This window comes from Notamacropus eugenii, chromosome X (assembly GCF_028372415.1).
Source record: "Notamacropus eugenii isolate mMacEug1 chromosome X, mMacEug1.pri_v2, whole genome shotgun sequence".
Taxonomy (NCBI): Eukaryota; Metazoa; Chordata; class Mammalia; order Diprotodontia; family Macropodidae; genus Notamacropus; species Notamacropus eugenii.
This window is the reverse complement of record NC_092879.1, coordinates 6,237,054-6,251,123: the sequence shown is the minus strand read 5'-3', so window position 1 is coordinate 6,251,123 and position 14,070 is coordinate 6,237,054. Positions and strand designations below refer to the sequence as shown.

The following is a 14,070-nucleotide window of genomic DNA, read 5'->3' as shown; positions in this document are numbered from 1 at the left end:
AAGACCTCACCTTGCCTCTGCTTTGAAACACCAGCCAACTCAGCACCAGGTAAGCTGCAGCATTTAATTATTAGCTGAAAGAACCAGAAGGCACAGCACACAGAGTCTCAAGTTTTAGGCACAAAAACTGTGGGACAGAGATCCCTGTGCCACAGACGCAGAGATCTACCTTAAGAGCCAGGAAAAGGGTTATTACCATGAGTAAAAAGCAAAGTAGAAAAAACAACAACATAAAATCTCTCTACGGGTACAAGGACCAAAATGCAAATATCAAAGAATTCAGCATTGAGGCTGTACTACCATGTGAAACTTCAGAAGGGAATATGAACTGGTAGCCTTCTTGGAGAAGCTCTGGAAGGATTTTAAAAACCAGATTAGAGAGATAGAAGAAACACTGACCAATGATCTTAAAAATATGAAAGAAGAATCACTGAAGAGAACAGGTTCTTAAAAAGGAAAATTGCACAAATGGAAAAGGAAGCACAAAACCTTACTGGGAATGTTGGACAAATAAAAAAGGAAGTACAAAAACTAAGTGGAGAAAATAATTCCTTAAAAGGAAGAATTGGACAGGTGGAAAAGGAGATGCAAATTTAACTGAAGAAAACAATTTTGATGAAAATTAGAATTGGACAAGTAGAAGCTAATGACTATGAGACATCAAAAATCACTCAAACAAAATCTAAAGAATGAAAAGATAGAAAAAATGTAAAATATATTATTGGAAAAACAACTGACCTGGAAAATAGTTCTAGGAGAGAAAATCTAAGGATTATTGGTCAACCAAAAAGTCATGATGAAAAAAAGAGCCTGGGCAATATCATCCAAGAAATCATCAAGGAAAATTGCCAAGAAGTCCTAGACCAGAGAGAAAAATGATCATCGAAATCACTGTTCACCTCCTGAAAGGGACCCCAAACTAAGAACACCAAGAAATATTGTTGCCAAATTCCAGGACTCTCAAGTGAAGGAGAAAATACTGCAGGAAGTCAGAAAGAAACCATTCAGACATTGAGGAGCTGCAGTCAGGATCACATAGGACCTTGCAGGTTCTTCATTAAAAGATCGAAGGAAGTGGAATATGATATTTCGCAAGGCAAAGGAGCTGAGACTACAACCTAGGATTAATTACCAAGCAAATTTGAGCATAATATTTAAGGCAAGGAGGTGGACATTAAATGAAATAAGGTATTTCCCATCCTTCCTGATGAAAAGGCCAGAACTCAACAGAAAATGCAGTCTTCAAAAGCAGGTCTCAAGAAAGGCATAAAAATGTAAACTGAGGAAAACTTGTTAAGCGATATGGGAAAACTGTTTACGTCCCTATAAGGGAAGATGATAGTTGTTAATCTTGAGAAGGGAGTGGGTATAAATTAAATGATGTGATAATAACAAATGTGGTTTAAGGGTGCAAAGGGATTGAAATGGGAGATGTGAAAAGGAGGAGGCAGAAGAAAAAATAATAAATTCTATCACAAGAAGAAGTACAAAAATATATTGCAGTAGAGGGAAAGAGGAGAGGGAGATGAGTGTTGTTTGAAAGGTAGTCTCATCCTATTGGATTCAAGAAGGGTAGAAAAAACTCAGTTAGGTATAGAAATACAATTAGCTGTATAAGGCAATAGGAGGGGAAGGGAGAAAAAAATGGAGGGGAGGATAAAAGGGACTGAAAAAGTAGTAAAGGAAAAGGAGATTAAAAAGTAGGGGGACTGAAAGAAGGGAGGCAAGACTGAGGGAGGTAGGGGTCAAAAATTAAAACTCTATTGGGGAGTGAAAAGGAGAGGGGAGAAATACATAAACAAGGGGAAAAGGGATGGAGAGAAAGACACAGATAGTAATCATAACTGTGAATGTGAATGGGATGAATTCTCGCATAAAACAGAGACAGATAACAGAAGGATTGATGGCCATAATCCAACAGCATGTTGTTTACAAGAAGTACATTTGATGAGGGGAGACACACATAGGGTGAAGGTAAAAGGTTGGAGCAGAATTTATGGCGCTTCAGCTGATGTTAAAAAAAATAGCAATCCTAATCTCAGACAAAGCAAAAGCAGAAATACATCTAATCAAAAGAGATAAAGAAGGAAACGATACACTGCTAAAAGGCACCATAGACAGTAAGGTAATTTCATTACTAAACATATATGCTCCAAGTGGTATAGCATCCAGATTCTTAGAGGAGAAGTTAAGGAAGTTACAGGAAGAAACAGACAGAAAAACTATACTAGTGGGGGACCTCAAACTCCCTCTCTTTGAACTTGATAATTCTAACCTCAAAATAAACAACAAAGAAGATAAGGAGGTAAATAGAACTCTGGATAAGGTAGATAAGATAGATCTCTGGAGAAAATTAAATGGGGATAGAAAGGAACGCACCTTTTTCTCAGTGGTACATGGCACATATACAAAAATTGACCATGTACTAGACCATAAAAACCTCACAATCTGGTGCAGAAAGGCAGAGATAGTTAATGCATCGTTCTCTGATCATAATACAATAAAACTTATATGTAATCAAAGGCCATGGAAACATAAACAAAATTCCAATTGAAAACTAAGCAACCTAGTCCTAAAGAATAGTGGGTTAAAGAAGAAATTACAGAAACAATCAACAACTTTATTCAAAAGAATGACAATAATGAGACAGCATAACAAGTTTTATGGCTAAGAACTGTTCTTAGGAGAAGTTTTATATCTTTGAATATTTACATGAATAAAATAGAGAAAGAGGAGATCAATACACTGGGTATGCAGCTGAAAAAGCTCGAAAAAGAACAAATTGAAAATCCTCAAGGAAATACCAAATTAGAAATACTGAAAACCAACAGAGAGATTAATAGAGGTGAAATTAAGAAAACTATTGAACTAATAAATAAAACAAAGAGTTGGTTTTATGAAAAAAAACAATAAAATTGATAAGCCTTTGGTAGATTTAATTTATTTTTCTAATTTTTTTTTATTATTGGTGTTCTACAATCACTACCACATAATTTAGATTTTTCCCCTACATCCCCCCTAACTTCTGCCTCCCTTCTCCAGTCAGCATACAATTTTATATAGGTTCTACAAATACATTCCTATTACATACATTTTCACTACAGTCATGCTGAGTAGAAGAATTAAATTAATGGGAGAAATCATATAAAAAAACAAAATGTAATACAAAAGCAAATGATTTGCTACATGCTGTGATCGAATTCTATAGTTCTTTCTCTGGATGTGGAAGGCATTTTGCCTTAAAAGACCATTGGGAATTTTTTTAAGTCTTTGCATTGCAATGAAGTTCCAGGTCTACCAGAAAAAAACTCTTTCACATTGTGATCATTGCTGTGTACAAAGTTCTCCTGGTTCTGCGCCTTTCGCTAAACATCAGTTCATATAATTCTTTCCAGGTCTCTCTGAACTCTTCCTGTTCATCATTTCTTATGGCACAAAAGTATTCCATTGCATTCATACATCGTAATTTATTCAGCCATTCCCAAATTGATGGGCATCTCCTTGATTTCCAGTTTTTGGCTACCACAAAGAATGCTGCTGTAAATGTTTTTGTACATGTGGGACCCTTTCCCATTTTTGTGATCTCTTGGGGATACAGTTCTAGAAGTGGTATTGCTGGGTCAAAGGGTATGCACATTTTTATAGTCCTGTGGGCATAGTTCCAAATTGCTATCCAGAATGGTTGGATCAGCTCACAGTTCCAACAACAATGAATTAGTGTTCCAACTTTCCCACATCCTCTTCAACATTTATTATCTTCCTGTTTTGTCATGTTAGTCAATCTGATACATGTAATGTGGTACCTCAGAATTTCTTTGATTTGCATCACTCTAATCAAGAGTGATTTGGAGCATCTTTTCATATGATTATGGATATCTTCAATTTATTCCTCTGAAAACTGCCTATTCATATCCTTTGACAATTTATCAATTGGGGAATGACTTGTATTCTTGTACATTTGACTCAATTCTCTATATATTTTAGACATGAGGTCTTTATCACAGACACTAGTTGCAAAAATTCCTTCCCAGTTTTCTCCATCCTTCTGAATCTTGGATGCATTAGGTTGCGTGGTGCAAAAACTTTTCAGTTTAATGTAATCAAAATTATTGATCTTGCACTTCATAATGCTTTCTATCTCTTGTTTAGTCAGAAATTCTTCCCTTCTCCATAAATCTCATAAATACACCTTTTGTTTCTCCAATAATTTGCCCATAGTACCGTAGTACATACCTAGATCATGTACCCATTTGGACTTTATTCTTGTGTACAGTGTCAGGCATTGGTCTATGCCTAGTTTCTGCTACACTTTTATGTCGTTTTCTCAATAATTTTTGTCAGGCAGTGAGTTCTTATCCCATAAGGTGGGGTGTCCTTGGTTTTATCAAAGAGTAGATTCCTTTAATGATTGACTACAGTGTCTTGAGTACCTAGACTGTTCCACTTGTCTACCCTTCTGTTTCTTGGGCAGTACCAAGTGGTTTTGATAATTGCTGCTTTGTAATACAATTTGAGATCTGGTAGAGCTAGGCCACCTTCCCTCACATTTCTTTTCATTAGCTCCCTTGCTGTCCTGTACTTTCCACTCCTCCACATGAATTTTGATATTATTTTTTCCAGCTCTAGAAAATAATTATCAGATAGTTTGATGAGTATGACACTAAACAAGTAAACAAATTTAGGTAGAATTGTCATTTTCATTATATTGGCTCTGCCTAATCACGAGCAACTGATGGTTTTCCAATTACTTAGATCTGAGTTTATTTGTGCAAAAAGTGTCTTGTAATTGTGTTCATATAGTCCTTGGATTTGTTTTGACAGGTAGACACCCAAATACTTTATAGTGTCTTCCCTAGTTTTAAATGGGATTTTTCTTTCTATCTCTTGCTTTTGGGCTTTGCCAGTAATATACAGAAATGCAGAAGATTTGTGTGGGTTTATTTTGTAACTTGCAACTTTGCCAAAGTTGTTTATTATTTCAGGTAGTTTTTCACTTGAATATCTGTGATTCTCTAAGTATATCATCATACTATCTGAAAGAAGTAATAACTTAGTTTCTTCTCTGTCTATTCTAATTCCTTCAATTTATTTATCTTCTCTAATTGCTACAGTTAACATTTCTAGTACCATATTGAATAACAGTGGTGATAAGGGACATACGTTTTTCACCTCTGATTTTATTAGAAAGGCATCTAGCTTATCTCCACTGCATATAATGCTTGCTGAAGGTTTCAGATATATACTGCTTATTATTTTATGGAAGGTTCCATTTATTCCTATATTCTCCAGTGCTTTCAACAGGAATGCATGTTGTATTTTGCCAAAAGCTTTTTCTGTATCTATTGAGATAATTATGTGGTTTCTGTTAGGTTTGTTGTTGATATGATCAATAATGTTAATAGTTTTCCTAATATTGAATCAGCTCTGTATTCCTTGAATGAATCCTACCTGGTTATAATATATTATTCTCATGCTAATTGGCTGTATTCTTTTTGCTAAAATCTTATTTAAAATTTTGGTATCTATATTCATTAGGGAAATTGGTCTATAATTTTTTTCACTGTTTTAGCTCTTTCTGGTTTAGATATCAAAACTATGTTTGTATCATAAAGAGAATTTGGGAGAACTCCTCCTTCGCCAATTTTCCCAAATAGTCTATATAGTATTGGAACTAACTATTCTTTAAATATTTGATCGAATTCACTTGTGAATCCGTCTAGCCCTGGAGATTTTTTTCGTAGGACTTTCGTTGATGGCTTCTTCAATTACTATTTCTGAGATGGAGTTTTAGTATTCAACTTCCCCTTCTGTTAATTTGGGCAATTTATATTTTTAAAAATAATTTCTCTTCTCTTTTAGGTTGTAGAATTTATGGGCATAAAGTTGGGCAAAGTACTTTCTAATTATTATTTTAATTTCCTCCTCATTATAGGAGAGTTCACCCCCTTTTCTTTTTTGATATTGGTAATTTGGTTTCCTTTTTTCTTTTTTATAATCAAATTGATCAAAGGTTTATCAATTTTATTGGTTTTTTCGTAAAACCAACACTTTGTTTTATTTATTAGTTCAATAGTTTTCTTAATTTCAATTTTACTGATCTCTCCTTTGTTTTTCAGTATTTCTAATTTGGTATTTACTTGGGAATTTTCAATTTGTTCTTTTTCGAGCTTTTGCAGCTGCTTGCCCAATTTATTGATCTTTTCTTTCTCCATTTTAATCATGCAGGCATTCAAAGATATAACACTTCCCCTAAGTACAACTTTTGCAGTATCCGATAAGATTTGTTAGGTTGTCTCATTATTATCGCTCTCTTGAATGAAGTTGTTGATTGTTTCTATTTGCTGTTTAACCAACTTCTTTAGGATTAGATTACTTAGTTTCTGAATAATTTTTGGCCTATCTTTCCATGGCCTTTTACTATGTATGACTTTTATTGCATTATTATCTGTGAAGGATGCATTGACTGCCTCTGCCTTTCTTCACTGGACTGTGAGGTTTTTATGGCCTAGTACATGGTCAATTTTTGTATATGTGTCATGTACTGCTGAGAAAAATGTATATTCCTTTCTATCTCCATTCAATTTTCTCCAGAGATCTAGTTAGATTTATATACTTAATTAAATTTGTTGTTCCTTCCTTGAACAAAATTAGATGAGAGTACCTCTCAAACAATGCTCATCTCCCTTCCCTCTTTCTCTCTACTGTAATATAATTTTTACTTCTTCTTGTGATGTAATTTACCATTTTCTGCTACCTCCTTTTCCCATCTCTTATTAACACCCCTTCGCATGCTTAAATCACATTTTTAAGATCACATAATTTACTTTATACCTGTTCCCTCTATCTATGTATATCCCTTTTATACTTCATAATAGATATATAATTCTTAAGATTAATGAGTGTCATCTTCCCTTATAGGGAGGTTTTCCCAAACAGTTGCCCAAATTGAGTAAAAAATTTTCTTTTCCTATGTTTACCTTTTTATGCTTCTCTTGAGATCTGCTTTTGAAGATCAAATTTTCTATTGAGTTCTGGCGTCTTTATCAGGAAGAGCTGGAAATCCCTTATTTCATTGAATGCCCATAGACTTGCCTGAAATGTTATGCTGAGCTTTGCTGTGTAATTGATTCTTGCTTGTAGTCCCAGATCCTTTGCCTTGCAAAATATCATATTACAATTCCTTCAGTCTTTTATTGCAGAAGTTACAAAGTCCTGTGTGATCCTGACTGTAGCTCCTCAATATCTGAATGATTTCTTTCTAGCTTCCTGTAGTATCTTCTCTGTCACTTGATAGTTCTGGAAATGGCAACAGTATTTCTTGGTGTTCTTAGTTTGGGGTCCCTTTCAGGAGGTGAACAGTGATTTCGATGATTATTTTTCTCTCTGGTCTAGGACTTCTTGGCAATTTTCCTTGATGATTTCTTGGATGATATTGCCCAGGCTCTTTTTTTCATCATGACTTTTTGGTTGACCAATAATCCTTAGATTTTCTCTCCTAGAACTATTTTCCAGGTCAGTTGTTTTTCCAATAATATATTTTACATTTTTTCTATCTTTTCATTCTTTAGATTTTGTTTGAGTGATTTTTGATGTCTCATAGTCATTAGCTTCTACTTGTCCAATTCTAATTTTCATCAAGTTGTTTTCTTCAGTTAACTTTTGCATCTCCTTTTCTGTCTGTGCAATTATTCCTTTTAAGAAATTATGTTTTCCAGTTAGTTTTTGTACTTCTTTTTCCATTTTCCCAATTTTCTCAGTTAGGTTTTATGCTTCACTTTCCATTTGTTCAACTTTCCTTTTTAAATAGCTGTTCTCTTTTGTGAATTCTTTTTTCATACTTTTAAAATCATTAGTCATTTTTTCTTCTCTTTCCTTCTTCAGCTGTTCCAGGAGTGCTCTTTGTGCATGCAAGGAGTTTGTAGTCCCTTCTGAAGTTTCAGATGGGAGAAAAGTCTCAGTACTGACCTCTTTGGTATTCTTGTTTTGATCCTTGTCCCCATAGAAAGATTCTATGGTCTTTTCCTTCCTCCTTTGCTTCTTGCTCATGATGGTGAGGCTTTGTGTGTTGTGGCCTCTGGTTCTTTCAGCTAGACGCTGAAGAACCTGGTGCTGAGCTGGCTGGTGTGAGAAAGCAAAGGCAGAAGAATTCTGTTTGTGTTTCCCAGGATTAGCCCTGGAGCTAGTTTGTTTAGTGTGGGGGATGGGTGGTCTGGTCACTGGAGATCTCCTCAGCTGAGCTAGAGCAAAGGCAAGCTCAGGGCTTGGTGATTCTGGCTGCTCTATTTTCTTCCCATTTCCCCTGGTTCACTGAGGCATGCCTGGGTCCTAGGATGACGCTTCACTTTACTGGATCTCCCGTTGTCTGGAACCCCTCCATTTCTCCGCCACAGTAAGAAGGATATTCTTTGGTGATTTTCTTAGCCTCAGGTGCTATGAGACTTTTTGCCCCTTCTGCTGATCCCACTGACCCAGGATTTTTCTGGGGAAATATTTTATGGTTCTTTTAAGGTCAACAAGGGGAGGGGGAAAAAAACATTTACTGATCACTCTGCCATTTTGAATCCTGGAAATTTGAGTAGGTGACTTACAGACATTTAATCTGGTGGATGAAAGTCTCAGGCAAAGCTGCTGCAGATTCCTGGGCCTCCTTCCTCAAATTTCATTCGCTTGGCTCAGCTTAACCATCATCCTGAGCTGCTGTCCTGCGGTGCTGCCACTTCTTCAGACCTCTCTGGGGCTTTCCTACTCTGCCCCGTCCTGAGCTGGCCAGAAAGCACTGTACTGTGTGCTGTATGCTCCTCCACTCTTGTAAACAGATTCTTCCCGTCAATCTTCCAGTCTGTCCTGGGCTGTGAAACTTCCACAATCTCTCTCCAGTTGGATTCTGCACTTCCAAAATTTGGTCAGATTCTCTTTTTAGAGGTATCTGAGGGAGATTGTCTAAGAGCTTAGGTGAGTAGTTGTTCTCCCTCCACCATTTTGGGTGTACCCACCAATTTTATTTAAAAAAAGAAAGAATAAATCCAAATTACCAATATCAAAAATGAAAAGAATGAACTCACGTCCAATGAGGAGGATATTAAAACAAGAACAAGAAATTACTTTGTCCAACTGTATGCCCATAAATGCAACAATCTAAATGAGGTGGATGGTTATTTTAAAAGATACAAATTGCCCAGACTAACAGAAGAGGAAGTTCAATAATTAAATAACTCCATTTCAGAAAAAGAAATTGAACAAGCCATCAAAGAACCCTGTAGGAAAAAATCTCCAGGGCCAGACAGATTCACAAATGAATTCTATCAAACATTTAAAGAAGAGTTCATTCCAATACTATACAGACTATTTGGGAAAATTGGGGAAGAAGGAGTCCTCTCAAATTCTTTTGATGATACAAGTATGGTTTTGACACCTAAACTAGAAAGAGCTAAAACAGTAAAAGAAAATCATAGACCAATTCCCTAATGAATATTGATGCAAAAAAATTTAAATAAGATTTTGCCAAAAAGAATACAGCAACTAATCATGAGAACAATACATTATTGTCAGGTAGGATTCATACAAGGAATGCAGGGCTGATTCATTATTAAGGAAACTATTAACATTGTTAATCATATCAACCACAAAACTAACAGAAACCACATGATTATCTCAATAGATGCAGAAAAAGCTTTTCACAAAATACAACTCCCATTCCTACTGAAAACACAGGAGAATACAGGAATAAGTGGAACCTTCTATAAAATAATAAGCAGTATCTATCTGAAACTTTCAGCAAGCAGTATATGTAATGGGGATAACCTAGATGCATTTCTAATAAGATCAAGGGTGAAACAAGAATGTCCATTATCACCACTATTACTCAATAATTTCTAATACTAGAAATATTAGCTGTAGCAAGAAGAGAAGAAGAAATTGAATGAATTAGAATAATCAAAGAAGAAACTAAGTTATCGCTCTTTGCAGATAATATGTGGATATACTTAGAGAATCCCAGAGAATCAAGTAAAAAACTGCTTGAAATAATAAACAACATTGGCAAAGTTGCAAGTTAAAAAATAAACCCACACAAATCTTCTGCATTTGTACATATTAGTAACAAAGGCCAACAGTAAGTTATAGAAAGAGAAATCCCATTTAAAACTAGAGTAGACACTATGAAATATTTAGGAGTCTACCTGCCAAAACAAACCCAGGGACTATATGAACAAAATTACAAAACACTTTTTACACAAATGAACTCAGATCTAAGTAAGTGTAATAACATCAGTGGCTCGTGGGTAGGTGGAGACAATATAGTAAAAATGACAATTCTACTTTATTTAGTTTACTGATTCAGTGCCATACCAATCATACTATCAGATAACTACTTTGTAGAGCTAGAAAAAATCATGTCAAAATTAATCTGGAAGAAAAAAACCTCCAGAATATCAAGGGAACTAATGAAAAGAAATTCTAGCAAAGATGGTCTAGCTCTACTAGATCTCAAACTGTATTACCAAACAACAATTATCAAAACCATTTGTTACTGGATAAGAAACAGAAGGGTAGACCAGTGAAAAGTTTAGGTACCCAAGACACAGTAGTCAATGAATACAGCAATCTTCTCTTTAATATACCCATGGACCCTAGTTTCTGGGATAAAAACTCACTCTTCCGAAAAACTGCTGGGAAAACTGGATAACAGTAGGACAGAAACTAGTCATAAGCCAATGCCTGACACCATACACAACAATAAAGTCGAAGTGGGTGCATGATCTAGGTATAAAGACTGCTGGGGATGGAAGCTCAATTCCATGGTGACAGTCTCGGGCGGGTAAAGGTGGGAACTTCTAAATCTTAGAGTTCTCATGAGGCCCCCCATAAAACACCAGGGAATCGAGGAGTGAGACCGAGCAATCTCGTGTATTTCCGCCTCTTCCCGTGAGAAACGTGATGGGAGGAGCATCCCCCTCGAGACTGTCCCGGATCTGGGCACACCTATTGTTATCTAACAGGCACGGTATTCAGATGCAAACTACGCGGCCGGAGAACTTAATTAGGGTCAGGAAAACCTGAATGCTCTCTTAGCGCGGAGGGGCCCTGACAGGACAGAAGGCTCCGTTTTTCCTCTCTTTGCTCTCCTCTCCCCCTCTCTCCCCACTTACACTTCTGCTTCCAATCTCTTATCATAAGATCTTTGCCTCCTTAAGAGATTTTCTCTCTCCCTCCTAAGGAAGAGCTTCCCCTGCTCATGTAACCAAGACCCTGAATAAAGCCTAACCCTTGTTCGACTCCGGAAAGTCTCTTCTCTCATACGTTTATCCGGTGTGGCCAGCCGAAGACCTGCGATAGAGGTAAGGTAAGACTCGGGTAGCCCTCAGGCCTCTAGACCTGGCAAAAGACTAATGTTATAACCAAATTAATGGTGCAAGAATAGTGTATTTATCAGATTTATGGGGAAGGGAACAATTTTTGTCTAAAGAAGAGGTAGAAAACATTATGAAGTGCAAAATGGATAATTTTTATTTCATTAAATTGAAAAGGTTTTGCATAAAAAAACCCAATGCAACTAAGATTAGGAGGGAAGCATAAAACTAGGAAAGAATTTTTCCAACTAGTGTCTGTGATAAAGGCCTCATTTTTAAATATATACAGAACTGAGTCAAATGTGCAAGAATACAAGTCATTCCCCAATTGACAAATGGTCAAAGGATATGAACAGGCACTTTTTAGAGGAAGAAATCAAAGCTATCTATAGTCATATGAAAAGATGCTCTAAATCACTCTTGATTAGAGAGATGCAAATCAAAACAATTCTGAGATACCATATCACACCTATCAGATTGGCTAAAGTGACAGAACAGGAAGATGAAAAATGTTGGAGAAGATGTGGAAGAGTTGGAGCTGTGAGCTGATCCAGCCATTCTGGAGAGGAATTTGGAACTTTGTCCAAAAGGCTACAAAAATGTGCATACCCTTTGACCCAGCAATGCCACTTCTAAGACTGTATTCCCAAGAGATGATAAAAATGGGAAAGATCTTATATGTAGAAAAATATTTATAGCAGCACTCTTTGTGGTGGCCAAAAACTGAAAATCAAGGGGATGCCCATCAATTGGGGAATGGCTGAATAAATTGTGGTGTATGAATGTAATGGAATACTATTGTGCTGTAAGAAATGGTGAACAGACCTTTCCCCCAAGTTGGCGCCAAAGGAGAAGAAGGAAGCCGTTGGCTCCCCCAAGACAGAAGCCAAGTCCAAGGCCTTGAAGGCCAAGAAAGCTGTGTCAAAGGGTGTCCACAGCCACAAAAAGATCTGAACATCCTCCACCTTCCAGCGACCCAAGACACTAAGACTAAGAAGGCAGCCCAAATACCCTCAGAAAAGTGCCCCTCGGAGAAACAAGCATGATCACTATGCCATCATTAAGTTTCCCTTGACCACTGAGTCTGCTATGAAGAAGATTGAGGACAACAACACCCTAGTTTGCATTGTGGACGTCAAGTCCAACAAGCACCAGATCAAGCAGGCAGTAAAGAAACTGTATGACATTGATGTGGCCAAGGTCAACACACTGATCTGCCCAGATGGAGAGAAGAAAGCTTATGTCTGTCTTGCTCCAGACTATGATGCTTTGGATGTTGCCAACAAAATTGGAATCATTTAAACTGTGTCCACTGTCTCACTGCACCTACAATAAAAAGTTTTCCCCGATTAAAAAAAAAAGAAATGGTGAACAGGAACACTTCAGAGAACCCCGAAAAGACTTATATGAACTGATACTGAGCAAAAGGAGCAGAACTACGAGAACTTTATACACAGCAACAACCGCAGTGTGAGAGAATTTTTTCTGGTAGACTTAGCACTTCATTGCAATGCAATGACTTCAAAAATTCTGAATGGTATCTTAAGGCAAAATGCCTTCTACATCCAGAGAAAAAACTAAGGAATTCAATTGCAGAATGTAGCAGATCATTTTCTTTTGTGTTATGTTTTGGTTTGTTTTATGATTTCTCCCATTCATTTTAATTCTTCTATGCAACATGACTAAGGTGAAAATGTATTTAATACAAATGCGTGTGTAAACCTATATAAAATTGTATGCTGACTGGGGAAGGGAGTGAGGAGGGAGGGTGGAAGGCAAGGGGAGGGAGGGGGAAAAATCTAAGTTATATGGATTTGACTGTAGAACTCTGAAAGCAAATAAAATAATAATAAAATTTGATTTTAAAAAACAGCACATTCTTGTGTTAACAGAATTATCATGTATTGATTCCCACAGTTTTCATATACAATCCAGAGGTCAAGCTGTAGACATCAACTCTCAAGGCTATCTTGCGACAAACATAACAGACCAAAAAGACACCCTTTAGGACCCCACTACCTCTAGTTTCCAGTAGTGAATTCTTCCGTGACCAAGGTTTCATATTATCACCTAATTAGCATATTTTCCACATAATCCACAACTTTTCTTATAAAATTGTTAGCACCATGCCTGTTAGGTGAGAAAGTTCTAAGGATCTCTGCCTACCATGTTAGCATTACAATAAACCTTTGCCAACTTGACTTAAAAAGTGCTTGAGCCCATGAATTCATTCCAGACCACCTTTTCCTGTACTTCTGTCTTTGAGGGGTCTCTGAACCTTTCAGACTACATCAGTCCACTGGGATCATCCCAGGCCATTTCCACTCATCCTGAATTTTGTCCTGCCACTGGACTTTGATGACTCAGGGAGAAAAAGTGAAACCAAGACTTTGTGTAATTCTGCCTTAAAACCAATTCACAGACAAGTCAAGGCATCACCTGTGATGTCACTGGTCCTCCTCCAAATAACAAAGGACGAACATCAAGAAGATCCACATCTCCATGCTACAGATGAATAAACTGAGGTGCAGAAAGGCTGATTGCCTTCTATTTACATAGTAAGAGTATGGGCCAGAGATCTGCCATCCTCTCCTAGTTTCTAGGCTTTCCCTCTATTAACTATTTCCTACTTATGTGTGTATAACTTGCTTTGTGTGTATTTGCTTGCCTGTTAACTCCTCTGTTAGACTGAACTCCTAGGGGACAGGGAATCTTTTGCTTC

The 14,070-nt window shown here is 36.8% G+C and overlaps 1 pseudogene; it reads left to right on the top strand.

Moving 5' to 3' along the window:
* The first annotated feature begins 10,235 nt into the window (after positions 1-10,235).
* LOC140515843 (large ribosomal subunit protein uL23-like) lies at positions 10,236-12,650 on the top strand (annotated as a pseudogene).
* Positions 12,651-14,070: the final 1,420 nt, after the last annotated feature.